Source organism: Phyllostomus hastatus, unplaced genomic scaffold (genome assembly GCF_019186645.2).
Source record: "Phyllostomus hastatus isolate PE091 unplaced genomic scaffold, TTU_PhHast_1.1 phas_contig_38, whole genome shotgun sequence".
NCBI classification, from domain to species: Eukaryota; Metazoa; Chordata; class Mammalia; order Chiroptera; family Phyllostomidae; genus Phyllostomus; species Phyllostomus hastatus.
Window position 1 is genome coordinate 38,062,802 of NW_025333869.1, and position 18,729 is coordinate 38,081,530.

General features: G+C 34.4%; 1 pseudogene; it reads right to left on the reverse strand.

Annotated features, from left to right (window-relative positions):
* Positions 1-3,100: 3,100 nt before the first annotated feature.
* On the reverse strand, positions 3,101-4,555 carry LOC123821192 (annotated as a pseudogene).
* Between the last annotated feature and the right edge of the window lie 14,174 nt (positions 4,556-18,729).

The following is an 18,729-nucleotide window of genomic DNA, read 5'->3' on the forward strand; positions in this document are numbered from 1 at the left end:
GTTTGAATTTCAGCTCTGACACTGTTAGTGGGGCAGCCTCAGGCAAGTCACTCAATACTTCTGAACTTTGTTTTCTCTTGTTTAATATAAAAAAAATTGAATATGCCAAAGGAATTATTTTTGGTATTTAAGTTTATAATGTATAAACTTAATGTATAGTAATGTATAGTGATATGCATGTATATGTACACACTTATGCATAAATTTATATATGTCAAAAGGAATAGATATGTGTTGTTATACATATCTATATATCTACATATAGATATAGCATCTATATGTAGACATAAGAATATCATAGAAAATGACATATACACACACATGTATATACTCTATATATACACTATATATATATAATATGTATACACACACAATTTATATTATTCTAAAGTGTGCAGGCTACCAATTTGCTAGAGGAAGACTATCTCAAAAGCATTGAATACTTTGATGAAAATGTCTTCAAACTGGTAATAAGAAAATTGCTATTTATTAAATAGCAAAGCTCAAAATTTTTCAGTAAACATTTGGACTTTCCCAATTCAGTGGCTTGCCCAAATTCCTAGAGCAAGGAAATGGAATGACAAAGTTTTAAACTCAAATATTTGACTATTTGTTCAGTGTTCCTTCCAATATTTCAAATATTTAATAGTTTAACTAGGAGTAATTTTTTTTCATAAGTAAACAGGCTGATTTGATAGAGAGCTACACCTATACATGGGTATCTGAATATGTAACTCTGAAGTTATAAATACATAAAACTTACACTGTGTACATATTCACATGAGTGTGTGTGTGTGTGTGTGTGCAGTATTCTAATGGTAAATGTGAATGGCAATTCATATTTCATCACTTCTAAACAATAATTTAGAATTCCTTTATATTACTTAGTTATATCTAATGACAAGTACAACCTTGATGTGGCATATGTTAAAACTGTAATAAAATACATGTGTTTAAACAAAAGGAGTAATTAGATTATGAAGAATGTATAAATGTTGTAATGAAAACAGATTACTTTGAATATCATTTAAATAACAAACTGAATTAATCAAGTTAAACATCTATTTTAATTTTCAAACAACCATTTCTTTAACAGCTAGTAGGTCATTAAAATGTGCTTACTTTTGAAGTATAGTTATGTGCATTTAGCAATTATAATATATAGAAGGGGATTTCAAAGTTCTTTGCCATAGTGAGAAAGCCATTATACAATATGATGTAGAACCTGCTTAAGAAATTTCAAATATAAGTTGTCACTAGTATAAAATTTTAAAAGGCAAACATTGGTGTTATTAATCTTGGAGAGAGAAGATCATAAGACTTCTCAGTCCCCATAATTGTGTTAACAGTTTCTGTAACAAAATATCAACTGATACATCAATAGATATGTAGCTGGGTATATTTCTGTCTCCTCTTGGTTCTCTTTCTCTGAAGAACCCTGACTGAAACATTAATGTAAGATGTTAACAATAGGAGAAACTGGATGTACAGCATATAGGAACTATCTATACAACCTTCAAACATCTTCTGTAAATTGAATACATTCTGTTTGGTTGGCCAAAAAGTCCATTTAGTCTTTTCTGTAAAATCAAAGACACATTTTTCATTTTCACCAATAACTTTATTGATGTGGATATTTTGATCATATCTGTGTGGTATGATGTTGGTTGTTCTCAATTAATGTATCAGTTTGATTTCTATCAATTTCAACTGGTCTACCCTGTCATGGAGCATTGTTTAGCAAGCTATCTTCAGCACAAAACTTTGCAAACCACTTTTAACACGTTTGATCAGTCACAACTCCTTCTCCATACATTGCACAAATCTTTTTTAGTGTGTTTCAGTTGCATTTTTATCTTTCTTGAAATAATAATATGCTGAAAATATACAAATATTTTCTTCCATCTTCAGTATTAAAATGGATACACAAAATCTCACCAGTTTTGATGCTTTTTTAAAATGCACATTGATATGACAGCTGTTACAATACAATCTAACAAAATTGCTTAGAATGAGGTAATGATGTTAGGGACAACTAAGCACTACTAGAACCATCTTACGGGGTGGGGGAATCAAACTTTTTGGCTAACCCAATAATTCAAAAAGATCACCTTTAAAATGATTTACAAATAAAAAAATGTAAAAACCCTATAAGTTAAAGAAAATGAAGTTCACATCTGCTGCTTCTTAGTTCCTTCACATAGACATTAAAGATATTACCAACTCAATACTTGTGAAATGATTTTTATGGATTTTCAAAAGAATGCAACATACAAAATATAAGGAAAACCTAAAGGATCATTTACATGTTAAGTGTTATATTAGGAATTTGTAGTGGTCTGGGAGAAATCAGGGATTATGACTAAGATAAAAATGTGGATTCAAATTCCCATTCTCTTCTGGATTCTGGGACCAGTTGCTTTTCTTCCTCAGCTTCACTTTTCTAGTCTCTAAAATGATGCTAATTCCATCTACCTCACAGATGAAATTTGGATGGTGTTGAACACAAGATATGTGTTCAGTAAATGTTAGCCTGAGTTCTTATTTTGTAGTAGGCCAACACAATGTATGGAGTTCCAAGGTAATATAGCTAAGAGAAATAATCTGTAAGATCTCCTTATTCAGGATCCAGGTCATCTTCTATCAGTGCCCAGGAGAGGTGTTTGCATTCAGTAAATTTCAGTAATTCTTGAATTAATGTATAAATATGTTGCTATTATTTGGGAATGTTGAAGATATACTGAAGTTCCTGTTGGTATCTCTATGTTTAAACTATTTAATAACTGCAAAAGTTAAGTGGAAGTTATATGTGTACCTATAGTAGTCAATATATTGATAAATAACAGCAGTGCCCCAAAATTCCACTAGAAACATGACAAAGAATAATATTAGAATTAGAATTAGAATTAGAATGCCACCTTTTTTTCTTGTGAGTGTCACAGGTACAAAAATGAGAACCTGGAAATATCTTCTATTTAAAATGTTCTTGGTTCCGCCTCCTGTTGTGGGAATGCCCTACCCCAGAGCTAATTTGTCCAAACTCAAATAAAAGCACAGAATAAAGAAAACCAGATGGAGAAGGTAACCTGGGCCAGTAGTGTCACTTGGTGTGAATGACTAAGGTGCTGAACAAGCATTTCTGTTTCTATTTTTCACTTTTCTTTCCTTCTTTCTCCTCAGAGAGGCCATCTGAAGTAGCTGGCATGTCCAGGCTCATGAAGGCTGCTTTAATGGCCTGGCTGAAGAAATCTAGGCACAGGAACGCAGTCTGAGTTACCACTCTCCCCATCATTGTCCACAGTGGCAGGAGGGACTAAGCTGTTTTCATCTTCCTTTGGAGCAGTTTTGGCTACGCATCTGCTTTTGCTTTTCCAACTCTCATCATCTGGCAAAAGAAGGGGAGGGAGAGTCTTCTTCCAGACTCCCAGTGAAGAATGAAGGATGGCTATGACTGGCAGTAACCGACACAGAGTGAGCAGAAAATCTGCTTGGGGATCTGGACTTCTGCTAAGTGGAGAAATAGCAAAAGCCCTGTGGCCCTTAGTGATGGTGGCACCCAAAGCAAATTCCAAGGAGCAAGTATAGGAATTGAAGGCAGGAAATTGCTGTAGATTCTCTAAAGGAATGTGAACTTCTGGGTAGTTGTCCCGTTTCTCGTTCTCTTCCATCTCAATCTTGCTCTCTCCCTGGTGTTCCTCCCAAGCTTTCTTGTGGCACTGATGCTTCCTCTTCTCAATGTTACCTGAGAATATCTCTAAGGTTTCCTTAGAGACCACAGGAGGCTGCAGAGCTAGTTCACAGATGCTGAACTCGCAGGTGAGTAGCAAGTGAAAGAGGTATCTATGATGCTATAGAACATTCTCAGGTATGTAGTACCCAGTGATCTCCATCACTGTTGCTGAAATCTTGGGGCTCTATGCCAGACTACCATACTCCCTCACAAGACAGCACATATTCACTGGGGGCAGGAACATGTAGTGCCCATCCAATGCTCAGCAAAAGTATGAACAAAGAGAGCTGCTGAGGTATGAGAAGCTTCAGTTGGTGGTAGGTTCCTGCTGGATGGATTCTGTACAAATGGATCAACCTCCAATACTGTCATCTGCTAAATCTGGGTCATCACAGGCCTCTGATCACCTCTCCATTTCCAGTTTATACACTGCTTCCTCTTCCTCCACCAGGCCACCTTGATTTTTAATCTATTACTATTTTGATTTTGGTTCTCATAATAACACTTTGTATTAGGAAAAGTTGAATAAAAAATAAAAAATTCAGTGTTATACAATATAAAGTGATGGTTTATAATATATATGATTATCATTATAAATTCAACCTATTGTATTTAATTTTAGATCATCACTTATTAAAATTGTCCCTTAGTGAATTAGTCTCTTCCTCACCATGTTATGTTGCATCAGAATTTACCTAGGTGAGCAACTCTATTTGTTCCTATGTATCTTCCCCTATTACGCACCTGTTTATTTTGCCACACAGCTGCACTTGAAGTCTGAACCGTGTCCACCTGAACAACAGTTACAAATGGATATAGATCCATTGACTATCATTCCTGAAATGTCAAAACAACTAACCTTCTGTTGAAACTGGAAGTAAACAAATTCGGTGAAATTAAAAAGAAAAACCTCAAAAACACTTACAGAGCTTTATTTTCTGCAATGTTTATTAAAGACACATGGAAAACAAGCTCAATTAGTTACTATTTCTTTTTTTTTTAAAACCTCTTCTTGGGGGCTATATAACTGTTACTGAGATTCAGCACTAACACCAAGTTAAAGAACATTTGCACTGAAAGATGTAGTAAGCCTAAAACAGGCTAATGAGGATATCAGGGATATCAAAGAGAACAGAGAAAAGCAGCAAGAGAGAAAGTAGAACATACACAGTTGGAACCTGGCAGCATTATAGGAGAGATTCAGAGGGCCATATCTACAGTAATGCCAAGTAGCATCAGTCATGGTGGAGGTAAGGAAATTATTTTTCAAGTGAACAATATTTTCTATGCTGCACAATAAACAAAAAGTATAATTTCTGTGTAACTGAGATGCAGATATTAGTGAAAAATTAGGAAGATGACAGCAAGATTAGTTTAGGACTTTTTGAAATCTAGGAAGTAAAGACTTTATGTTTACAGCTTGTATTTTAGGCAATTCAGAAATAATGGCTTTCTCTTCCAGAAGACCATAGGACACATTTTTATTTTTTAGATCAACTGCTGTATAGTAAAGGTAAAGAGATGGTGGATAGTATGTGCTTACACATAGATAGAAATGAAACAGCAGAATGAGGAAAAGAAATAACAAACTCAGAATCAAACCTTAAAAGTGTTCATACCTAAAATTATTCTTAGATAAAAATTGATAACATTATATACTTTCAAACCAAAAAGAACTTGGTACAGTTAAATCTGAACATAAAAATCTAAATCTACACAATGGACTACTAAGCAGCTAAAAGTCAGAGAAGAAAACTAAAAAGTGAAACGAAGTATATATGCCATTTATGTAAAATATTAGTACTTTTTAGATCACATGTTATGGTCTTTTCAATTGGCATTACATTTTGTTAAATTCAAGATATTTTTCTATAGGAACTGATAGTAAGAAAACAGTCAGAAAAACTACATGATTGTTTTTGAAGCTAAAATTTAAGGGATCCAAATTGCTAACCTGCAATATCCGCATCTGGGTACAGTTAAGCCAACAAAAGAGAGCCAAATTCTTATACCCTGCCCTAAAAATGAAAAAATATAACAAAAAATAAACCTTGGAAGGAAGAAGGAATATCCCCATGGAGTTCTATGTAAGAGACAGCTCATGTTTATATATACCATTTTTCTTTGTGTAGAAAACACTTCTTGGTATTACAATAATTTTTCCCCCCACAATCCATGAAATCTGAAGCATGAGTATGTTAACTCACACAATATACATATAATTTACCAAAGAATGGTATAGTTGAAACCTATATAATTTTATTAATCAATGTCACCTCTATAAATTTAATTAAAACATAAAAAGAAATACTTTAAAAACAAAAACAAAGAAAAATATCAGAAGCATGACTATCATGTTCCAGAGCAGTTTCCATCTGTGCCATTTCATCATATTTGCACATTCTTTAGAGTATAAGAGCAAATATATATTCTTCTATTGATTTATACCCTAACAATAGATTCTCCCAAATCATAATAATTCCTCTCTTTCCTGACACCACGTTATTTTTTTGTCTTGCACTTATTGGGAAGTCTATTGGTGGTGGTTCTTTTTTAGAAACATCGTTCAGCAATGGCTCTGAGTAAGGCAGTGACAAAAAAGCCAAAGATCTCTGTCCTCATGGAAATTATAGAGTCACAAATAGATAATGTTTGATTTGGCTTGTGTGTCATTCTTCCTTATTTCACATGAAACTTTTCAATTCTGATTTAGTTCCTATTTTGTAAATATGTTCTAGTCTGATAATATGTGAATCCATACAAACTTGGTTATAAAACATAGGCAGAATTTAGAATTATATAGCATATAATTATATATAATATAAATTATAACTAATTATATAAGATATATCAGTTGTGGACTATTACATGCATTATGCATTATATGTAGCATGAAATAAACATATATGATCTTTCCAGAAAGTGTCCAGCCATACAATATGAAAAATAGAGACATTTTTAGAAGAAGATATGAGATACAAGAGACATCCCACAGTTCTCCCAATTGCCATCAGTTGCCCCATCGTATTTTCCTGAATCTCATTGATAGCCTGAAAGCTCTTCTCTGTCTAAAGTGATTTTAGTTTTGGGAAAAGCCAGAAGTTGTAGAACACCAAATCTGGGCTGCAGGGGGACTGAGTCACCTAGGTGATCTGATGTTTCACCAAAAATCTCTGCACAAGACTTGGTGCATGAGCAGGTGGGTGCATTGTTATGATTAAGCTGCCAATCACCAGATCCCCAAGGCTGCAGCCTTCTGAACCATCTGAGTAGTTTACACAGAAGAATGTTCAAGCTTAATGCAAAATTTGATGCAGATTCATTGCTCTACATGCTCAGCCATTTAGAATATGACAGCCCCACAGTACACGTGCTCATTCAATGGCATATACCTCCCCCAATGACTAGTACAGTGAAGTTGTCATTATTCACGCATACATATTCTACTCCACTCTCTTTGGCTGCCAGGTTACATCAAGGTTGTGCAAACCATTCTTATTATATTAACAGTAGTTGGACTTTTTCTAGATAGACCTAGACCTCATGTATATAATTTTAATAGTCTCAAGCTGAAATCCCTTTCAAGCCCTAGTGTTGTTGTATGCAGGGAAGTTTTACATCCTTAAATATCATTTCCATTTTGTCGGAGAGTGCCAAAATAATAAATATGTTCCCCTTTCAACTTATATTTTCAATGACACCAAATGCCATTTATTTAATATAAAAGATAAACCTCTCTCCTCCATGTTACTTTCTACATGAAATTCAGTTCCATCATAGTGACTTTCCATGGGAGAGAGAAGCATTTCACCACTTTCATAATGTAAAATTGCTGATGCATTGTGATAATAAAAAGCAGACGGAATTTTAGTCAGATTTATAGTATTTTTAAATTCCCTATAGCCAAATGTACTCACTTATCATTTGCACCCATGGTGAGTAGGTCATACCCCATGTTGCTTTACCATTGGATAAAATATATAAATCTTTTTGTAATACCAGATTCTGTATGTCATTATAATCATATGAATCAGTAATGAAAATAGAGTAAAAAAATAGGAGGTTCTGATGATACCTCCTATTCAAAGAGGACTTTAGAGAGGAGCTGATGAACAAAATAAACTAACAAACACAATAGAACCACAGGCATGGAAACATGGAATGGACTGAAAGTGACCAGAGGGGTGGAAGAAGGGGATAATGGTGGAAACAAAGGGAAGGGACTAGGCAAAGAACATGTATGAATGACCCATGGACATGGACAACAGTGTGAGAATTGACTGTGAAGGTCGGGCTGAGGGATGAGCTGAAGAGGGAAAAGGGGTGGAGGGGGATGGGACAACTGTAATAGAATAACAGTAAAAGAATGATTTAAAAATACAAGAAAATAAAAAATATCACTTGAAAAAAGAGAGAGGAGCTGATATTTCAATGCTTTGTGGATAACAAGTGATTATAAATGATCAAGTTGCCCTTTCTCAAAGAGGAATATGTATTTTCTCATTACAAGTCAGTAAATCTATATATTTTTTTCTAACTCAGTGCACTGAGATGGCTCTTCCATTTTTTCATGGATACATACTTAGAGCTTCAGAAGAACTTTAAATAAAGAACAAAAGTAGAAAATAAACAAAAACGATGAGGTTATTTTTTGTTATTCCAAAATGAAAGAACTCAAATAAATGATCATACTTTAATATTTTTGATATATACAGTTGAGTTTACTCAAGCCAGTCTTCTGCTTATTTCTCTAATTTTTCTGTAACTATGCCTTGCAACTCATTTTTTGATACTGTTATTTGAAGTCATAGTAGTACTTGTATAGTATTAAAGGCACACTGGAAGCTTTATCACTCTAGGGAGAAGAAGGCAGTTTCCTAAAGCATGAAGCTATGTCCAAGCTAAACCAGAGTAATTTTTTATTTCATTTGGCATTTTTCTAGAAGATTAACTCTAAAATTCAAGGCTTTTCTGATTAAATTCAGTTGTGTTTTTGTCCAGAATTTTCATAGGGGATTGGTTTCCTGCTGTGGAGCTGAGTTTTAAAGCTACATGAACTAAAATGACAGATCCAAGTCAACAGATGTGCTCTGCACACTGCAGTCCCTCCATTCAGTAATCTCACTCTCAGAAAAAAAAGTACTTCATTATTCAAAGTGAAACAAGTCAGAGAAAAACAAGTAGCATGTGATTTCGCTTATATGTGAAATCAAATGAACAAACGGAACTAATAAGTAAAATAGGGACAGACTTCTGAGAGAGCAGGTTGACACTCTGCGAGGGGGCCGGAGTTGTTGGGTGTGGAGGGCTTGAAGGATTGAGTGAAAAAGAAAAAAGAAAATACTCCTGGGCACAGATAACAATGTGGTGATTGCTGGGGGGAATGTGTGTGTGTGGGCGGGGCTCCATCTGCCACAGATAAGAGTAAGACTACCAGGACTTGACCTGCTTGGGAAGGAAAGGTGGCCGATCTTTCAAAGAAGGGCGAGGAGCCTTTTCCTCAATGGGCTTTTATTGGGTTCAATTCACACAGGAATACAGGTAAGGCTCATTAATCATTGTCAGGCAGTAAGGATCAAACAATAGATAACATTAAAAGAACTATGAGGGCTTATTCTGAGTCAGGGTCAGATAGCCAAAGGGCTATAAAATTTTGGGAAACAAATTCATTTAATTCTTGGACCCTTATCAGAAAACTGAGGACATTTTTAGCAAAGCAGATTTCACAGGATTTTATGCGTTCTTCTTTAGGCCTGATCACCCCCAGGAACTGCCCATTCCTGCCCAGGGCTACACTGCCCTCTGGCAATTTTTGTCAGGATTTTTTTTAGTTTTACCTTTGGTTAATTTTGTCAGGTTTGTTTTGTCCATTAAAAATATAAACATTGAATACTTTTATCAATTTAAAAAGTATACTTCATGGAAGGCTTACTATTCTCAAATTAGGCATGTCTACTCACAATGTTTTTGCACTTCTGATGTTAAAGGATACAATAAATTATAGCTGGGGGAAGAAAAGTGTATTTTTATTTTCCAAATAGGAAGTAAATGGTGCAAAGAATAAATTTCATCTTGCTTTTTTATTTCTGCTTTTATTAATTTACTATGCCACAGAAAGGATAGGATTCTAAGAAATTACTAAGTAGATTACTATTTTAAATTAGTATAAGGAAAATGAGTAAATATACATAAAGTGCAATTTGAATTAATATCCAGTTGGGTTGGGTGGGTGAAGCTCTGTCCCTTTGATATCCAACTTTAGCAGCCTTGGGGTTCAACATTTTTTGGAGAAAGAAAGTGGTATCTGGCCAGACATGGCATTGCTGTTCCATAGTCATTTACACTTAGTGCCTTCCTAAACCAACTGGTATGATATGTCCAGAATTATTTTTGTCAAAAATGCTTTTTGCAAGCATCATCTTCCAGTCACATCTAAAAGTATTTTTGTCAATAATTTATAAAATTGATAGGTAGACATTTTCAAAAAGTAGGAAACATCTCTTTTCAATTCCCTAATAATGCCTAGTCAAGCACTTTCTCTTCTAAATATCTCTGTGCTATCAATGAGTATATTAACATAGATTCAGTAATTTCAATATCCTGGCCAAGAGAAACAAAGTCAGAAGCTCTAAAATACAGAATTCTTAGAAGCCAGGTTCAACATTTTGAAAGATAATAGTTTTAGTTGCTTCCATGGGGCTACTTATAGGTTTGTTTTTCAAAGAATCCAATTAGCTAATTTTATCTAATGTACAATACAACTCTAATAAATAATTTTCCAACATTCTGTAGATTTACAATAGCCCAAGTAAGGAAATATACTTGCTTTCCACATTGTCAGGTCCTCTGTAAACCTTTAAAATGCATAGATTTCTTGTGTTCCTAAAGCAATGCTGTAATGATTTCCCAAGAGAGTCTTCCAAAAGAAACACAACTGCTTCCATTTTGAGTGTTTCATATGGAAAATTTCATTTCAGTTAACAAGTATTTAGTTCAAAAGATAACACTTCATGTTTTCCTGGCTGTATATTTTATGGCACCCTCCCTCTTATGAGCAGCAGCTACAGGAACTTATCAAAGCTGGAGAATTTTCCACTGGTATAGTAATTTTTATTTGAGGATACTGGAAAAAACTGCAGTTCTATAGAATCCAAGGAATAATTCTTTATGATAAAGTTATGACAGATTTTATAGACAAAATATGAAAGTAAACGATATGAGTATGCTTGAATTTTTGGACACACTATTTTGTAGGGGAAAATATTTGCAATGGGCAGAATACCTATTAAGTAATTCTTGCATAATGAAAGCAAATGTTCTTAAAGCTCTTAACTTGTTGCCTGAGGAGAAAGTACATTACAGAAGTGTTAAAGACCTTCAAAAACATGCTTGAGTAAACAACATATGTAATTATTCCATAGGGAAATGCTGCTCAATTAAAACATAAAGTTAATCCATTAGTTTAGACATCTGCTATTCATAGGATTCATTTTTCCTAAAACAACTTAATTTTTGAATAAGGTTTTCTTCAAATTTTTCCACATTGCCTCCAAATATATATATGTCAATGTTGGGCCCAAATATATATATATATATATATATATATAATCACAATGAGGACATAGATTTATGACAACTGACCCTGTGGACTTTATGTTCCTGCATTTCCTCAGTTTTCAAAATCCATCCCTGTTAGAATGCAGATCATAATATCATTTTCCAAAGAACACACAAGTAAATTCATCACCTCTGCTAAAATAGGAAACTTGTTATTTGTAATGTCTTCTAGGTAGCATAATCTTATTTCAGACTTTTATTCAAAAATACTTGAAAGGCCACCTTACTTTTGAAATTTTCTTTGTGTTAAAATGAGGTTATTTTCTGCAAACACATCCAGTTATCTGCCCTATCAATCTCTTATTTCAAAAACAATGCCAGCATTTAACTCTGCATTTTGATAGCAACAACAACCCAAAGAGCTAATAAATGGACATGCTGACTATGTGCCGGGCACTGAGTGATATTACCACATGGTAACCATTCATCCTAGCTTCACTTAGGGTTAGGTTGTGTGTATAGCTCTGCATGTACTTGTTCAGCATGAGTACATCACTTTTCATTATTTTACAGTGTGTCAACATTTCTTTTCCACTTTTGACTACCTCAAACAAATTACTCTCGCTATGACAAACAATTCCATCCTTTCAGTATTTGAAAAATAGTACATTTATTATTTTTTAGAATAAAGTAAACTAAGACTAAGAAAACACAATCCCCCATGTAATATTTGCTAAATTAAATACTAGTAATAGTAGTAATAACAACAATAGTACACATACACATACATGTGAGTATGTATGCGTGTATATTCAAATTGTACTTGATATTATAAAATTAAAAGTTGAGTATTTCTTCCCAATTTCTTTCCTTTTTTAGATTTTATATATTTATTTTTAGAGAGAGGAAAAGTGAGGGAGAGGGAGAGAAACATCGATGTGTGGTTGCTTCTTGTGCACCCCCAAATGGGGACCTGACCCACAACCCAGGCATGTGTCCTGACTGGGATTGAACCGGTGACCCTTTGGCTCACTAGCTGGCACTCAATCCCCTGAGCCACACCAGCCAGGGCTCTTCTCAATTTCTTGATCTATAGCAAATACCTTTGTATGATTGCACAGAGGAAGAAATCCATGTGTGTTCTTCTGTATACTACTCTTTTGTTTGTATTAGTGGGGTAAATTCATAGTAGAAGTTGAATAGAAAAATATGTGACTTGAAATGTTGACAGACATTACTAACTTGTACTCCACAGAGTCTAGACAGCTGAGACCATCAGTAATATTGCATGGGAATGGCCATTGCTTTTCTTTTTTAACAGTGCTGTGTGAGCAAGTGTTTTATAATCTGAGGTAACAGCTAAAATATTTTATCTGATAATTTATAAATGATAACTTACTGTTTTTTGACTTGTCTATTTTTTCTTACCTCTGACTTGGAAATATCTTGAGCCCCTGCTTGTACATGTCCTTTAATCTATATATTTTCCTCATATTGGCAGTCTTCAGTAAGGTTTCACATGTATTGACTACTTGAGAATGTCAGTCAGGTTTGTATAAGCACTTCAATTACATTAACTGATCTAATCCTCATAATAGATCTTTAAATTAGGAACTGTTAACATTTCATTTTACAGATGGGAAAACTGTGGCATGGAAACATTTGTAAATTGCTCAAGATCACATTGGTTATAAATAAGTAATAAAGCCAACAAACCAATTAAGCTGGTTCTGGAGTCCATGCCATTAACTGTTGGCTCATGTGCTGCTACTTAATACAAGAGTGGATTCTTGACTTGGTGTTTTTTATCTCAGTATTAAAGATGAACCTAGAAAATTTTTAGAAATCTCAATGTTATTTCTAAGAATACTATGAATTTATTAGCCATATAAATATCACCAGTCTTGTGATCACTTAAAAAATGAGAGAGAATATGTAAAATTTATGTAAATAAGCATGCTTACAGAGAATATTTTTAAACATTGGAAATGGAAAAATAAATACTCTTAGAAAGACACAAAACCCAGCATTTAGGTGGAATTGTAGGGGATAACCCATGTATGGCACAGAAAAAAAGGTTGGTTTTCGTGGGCTCCCTGTGGATTGTTTACTTTAGAAAATGTAGGTGGGTTTGGGCATAGGGGCTATCCTTCGTCGTCTGATGCCTAGTGCCCAGGGTGAGTAGAGTGGGTGCCCAGCAGTCCTGGTACATGAGCACATGATAAGGGAAGTGGTTAGGTGTGTGAACTTAATTGGGTGTTCAAAGAGGGAATCTGACAGGTTTTTAACTAAGGCCTCAAAATCAGGCTAGAATATCAAAAACAAACCAAAACTATTATTATTAAAAGTCATATTGATCCAAGCATTCAACAAACATTTCTTCAGTGTCCTTATGTATACACTGAACCAGGTATTTGGGATATAGAAATGAATAAGGCCCATCAGCTTGTCAGCTTTTGTAAAGTGTAGACAGTTTATAGTCACATAAATGCATTATCATTTCAGAATGATCGTTCATGCAGCAGAATAAAATTTGAGTAGACCCTGAAACTCTAAAGACATAAATGACATTAATTTTTTTCATTCACAGTGCTATTGAGTTAATTTGCCCAGAACTGCCTGGGAATCTCCTTTCCATGTGGTCACTTGATATCCAATTTCCATTTAATTTACTTTTCCATAGAGTTTTGGCTTCTTCATCATGGTGAGGCTGACTAACCAGTAACAAATCCTCATTTCACAAGGAAAAAACAAACAAATTCAAGTTGAGAAATATTTTACAAAATAACTAACCTGTACTCTTCAAAGTCAAGATCAAGGAAAACAAAAAACGTACTGAGAATGTATTTTAGATTAAAAGAGACCACAATATATAAGAAATAAATTGAATATGGGATTAAGAATGGTATCCAAGACCTCAAAATGATAGCAATAATTGATATATAGGGCAAACTGATAAAATTTCAATCACAACTGAAATATATTAGTGTTCAATTTCCATAATTTTATGGAAATTTATGGAATTTATGTTTATATAAGAGAACATCTTTGTTATTAAAAATACATTTAGAAGTATTTAAAAGAAACATGACCTCTAATTTACTCTCAAATGACTAAGATATATAAAAATATATAACATATAGTTATGAATATTATATATGATATATAATTTAATATATAAATATTTATATATGTGTGAATATATAGGTATATGTATGCGTGTGTTCAGTCTGTCCAGAAAGTATCCAGCCTTGTAATATGAAAAATAGAGACATTTATTGAAGAAGATACAAGATACAAGAAATCTTATACATAGTACAGTGATGCTCAGTCCTTTTCAAAGTAAGCACCCTGGGACCTCACACAGTTCTCCCAATTGCCATTAGCTGCCCCATCATATTTTCCTGAATTTCATCAACAGTCTGAAATTTCTTCCCTTTCAAAGGTGATTTTAGTTTTGGGAAAAGCCAGAAGTCACAGCGCACCAACTCTGAGCTGCGGGGGTGCCAAGTCACCTGGATGATTTGATGTTTCACCAAAAATCTCTGCATGAAACATGATGTATACGGGTTGCACATTGTTGTAATGAAGCTGCTAGGCAGCAATTACCCATAGCTGTAGCCTTCTGAATCATCTCAATAGTTTCCACAGAGGAGTGTTTAAGTTTAACACAAAATTCAATGCAGATTTATTGCTCTACTTGCTTAGCCATTTGAATATGATGACCAAACAGTACATATGCTCACTCAACAGCATTTACCACTCCCGGTAACTAGGGAAAGAATTTTAAAGAGAAATTCTTGTAAATATATTTCTGTAATCAATTTGTAATGAGAGGTCTTATCTAATATTCAACTTTATGTTATTCTCTTACTACAGTACTAATCCTCATTGTCACTTCCCATTTCTGCAAAGTTGGATGCACTTTAAGAGACTTCTTTTTTTTTTTTCCTTTTTCTTTTCTTGTCCTAACAATATGAGAGGGGAGTTACAGGTGTAGGTTAGATAAGAGCTGAAGAAAAAAGAAATCTCATTCAATGAGACACAAATGAAATTCTATTTCAGCAGCATTTCAGATGTATTTGAGACAAAAGGTAAAACTGCAAGAATTGCAGACATTTTAAAGATGTTATTTGATTTTTTTATACAACCTGTAGTGAAATAACTATTGGTAATTTTATTTAATTTTCAAGTTTCTGCTGCTATTTGAATTCCAAATATATTTAAGAAAAGCACCACAAAAACCATAATTTAAAATGGACACTAGGAGATACAGTAAAAAATTAGAAGGAAAATCAGAGAAAATGTAGCCATAAAGCTTTTAAGTAAAGGGAGCAAATATTTTCTCAAGTGAGCAAAGTAAAGGGAGCGAAGACAAAGACTGAGAAGAACCCACTGTATTCACCCACTTAGTGACTTTTTAGAGCAATTTCATTGTGCAAAAGGTGAAAGTACTGGTTCTTGGGGTTGACAAATAAATGAAAGTTAAATGATGAATTTGATATGTATTGGGTAAATTTTTGAGAAACTTATCTTTTATAGGTTTATTTTCCCAGTCATCATATCTACCAATTAGACAGAACTCTCGGGGGGGTCTACCTGACCATTCTCACTGACTCAGCCAGTTTTCCTCCCCGCCCCCCACACCCAGAACACTGTCAGAGTCCCTAGATGACTTTTCTCTGTATGTCTCCAATAGCTGTGTTGCTAAAATCTCTACTTCCTTTTCTCTTTCCAACCAGAGACTTTTACTTTTTTCTTTAATCAAAGCAGTAAAAAATAAATACATAAAAAATAAAAATAAATCCTCATTTAATCTATCTGGACATTGGTGATATGATAGTAGCTCCCAATAAGTAACTGTTAAATGTATACCTTTCTACTTTGTATAAAATATTTGTTTAAATAAACATACCAAATCTGAATACTGAGAAAGAATTGTTGTTTTGGAAAACAAACAAACAAACAAACTGCTGAGAAGAGAAATCTGCCATTTGATGGCACCAAAAAAGGCTTCAACATCAAAGTCCCTGAGGTGCCTGGATACAGTTTTAACACCAAACCTCCTCGGAGAAGTAGTAGGAAATGAGGGATAGAAAGTTTTTCTTTTCAGCCTTGTTGAGGGGCACCAGATCAATCTCAGAAAACAAAGGGGGGGAAACCCTCCCAAAATCATCAGATGTAAAGGGCCTCCAACAAAATTACCTACTGAACTCAAATACTTGGCAGAAACTTCTTCCCAGGCACTACAGAACAGTTACTAGCTTATGTAAATTTCTGCTTACTAAATTGTTGAAAAAACTTGAAAGTATTTGCAAGTCTATTTGTATAGGTTTTGAGCTTTTTTCATCATATACTAATGGAATCAGTGTGAAAATCCACCTTCAAAAGTAGAGAATTGTATTATTTCTCTAGGAGATATAAAGGCAATTATAATGCTTAGCCAGGACTCTCAGAACAAACAGCACAGTGTATATTTATCCAGGCTGTCCCTAGCTTAAAATAAATATAAGAGAAGAAAAAAACACATTTATAACCACTCCTTCACTGTTTTAACATATTTTTTCTTAGATTCCAAAAAACGTTAATAATTCATAAGCTCAACTGTGCTATCATCTCAGTTAATAACTCCTCATTAAGGTTGCTGCTCTTCTGGAAACTAAAACTTAGTAATAATTGTCTCCTGGGTCCTCTGTCCTTTCACTTTTCCCAAATATACAGATTGTCACCTTTCTTTAAGGCCCAAATTGGAACATCTATGTCATACTTATTTTAATGCACTAAATTTATGAAAATGTTATAAAAATTCTAAAATTTCTCACAGCAGTATTTTTAACAATTGATGTGTCACGAGTATGAGTGTTATTCCCTGCCCCTCCTCTTTACATTTGCAAACATTTATTAGGACTTTTCCTGTGCTTGAAACTACTTGCAGTGTATTTCATTAATCCTCACAATGCTGTGGGAGGGGTTTCCATTACTAATTTACAAAATGAGGGAGCAGTTACAGGGAGTTTCACTAAATGTTCTAAGGTTACAGAGCAGAAAGGTGACAGAAATGGGAACTAGGCTCATCCAGGCCATCTGACATCAGGACTCATATTTAAACTCTACACTACTTTGTCTCTTGCTATTCTGTCAGGCGATAATGATGTTAAACATGAAACTGGAAAAGACACTGGAGTTCAGGCTGCCTGTCATTACCAAACCCAATAAGCACTGGCAACGATTGAATCTTTATGGGTGATTTATTCAGATGGCTGGAGATCCAAGAAGATGGTGGGTTATACCCTAACAGACCATCTTGTCTTCTCTTTCCAGGCCAGACTTTTTATAATGGGGGCAATAAACAAGGTATGGTGAGGGCTTTGAGATTTCAGAAGCTGCAACATTCCTGTCCTGTGTAGTTAGCTGTTCCCAGGGGAGGGTGGTTGTCTGTCTCTCCCTTAAACACAAAGGCCTGGATGCCTCTAGTTGTCCCCAGGCAGTAATCTTTAGCAGTGCCCCAGGAGGTCAGCTCTTTTCCTAGGAGCCAGGACAGGATTTATCTGTAGTCTCTGAAACAAAAGCTTTAATATACACATTACTTGCTAGGCTTATAACTTTTTACCTTAAGCTAAAATTTTCCAAGTCTTGAGTCCCCTATCAAACATGATTACTTTTAACTGACTGGGCACAATAATGAGAGTGTAATATTAGATTACAATAACTTAACCTCTTCCCTTAAAAAATAAATAAAGTTTACATTGATGATGAAGAGGGGCAATGTCCACATACTATAGTCCAACAGTTCTCAAAGTGCTGTCCCTAGATCAACAATATCACCATCATATGCATCATATGCAAACTCATTAGAAATGAAAATCCTTGAGTCCCACCCTGGAACTAATAGTGAATCAGAAATTCAGGGGAAACTCTTTCAGTTACCACATGTGCCTTATGTGATAGTTCCAGTGGATAAAAAGGATTCTCTTAATTCCATGAGTTTCCCCATCTTTTCTGTTCCACATTCTGGGTCCATTGCCTATTACCCTTGTTATCAGACTTGTACTACTCTGTGACTACCTGTTTACTTGTCTGAGGTCCCTATTTAGATGCTTCTTGAGGCTATTGAGTGGTTCTAAATAATATTTTTCTCAACTTGCTTTGCTTAATATATCGCACATAACAGACACTCTACAAATAACTGTATACCTGTTCAGGAAAGAATGAAATTTCTGTTACTTATTCCATTCCAAAATACACCCTCATACATACACATAAATAGATGATGGGTAGGCAGGTAGATAGATAGATAGAGGTTAAAGGTTAATGGTTGCAGGTTTTATAACAGAATCAAATTGTTTATTGTTTTTGTTGTTGATTTTTAAAAATTAACTGATACAATTGATCTGACCCTGATATCTATATAGCTGATATTATTACTCTTACATGTGAATTAG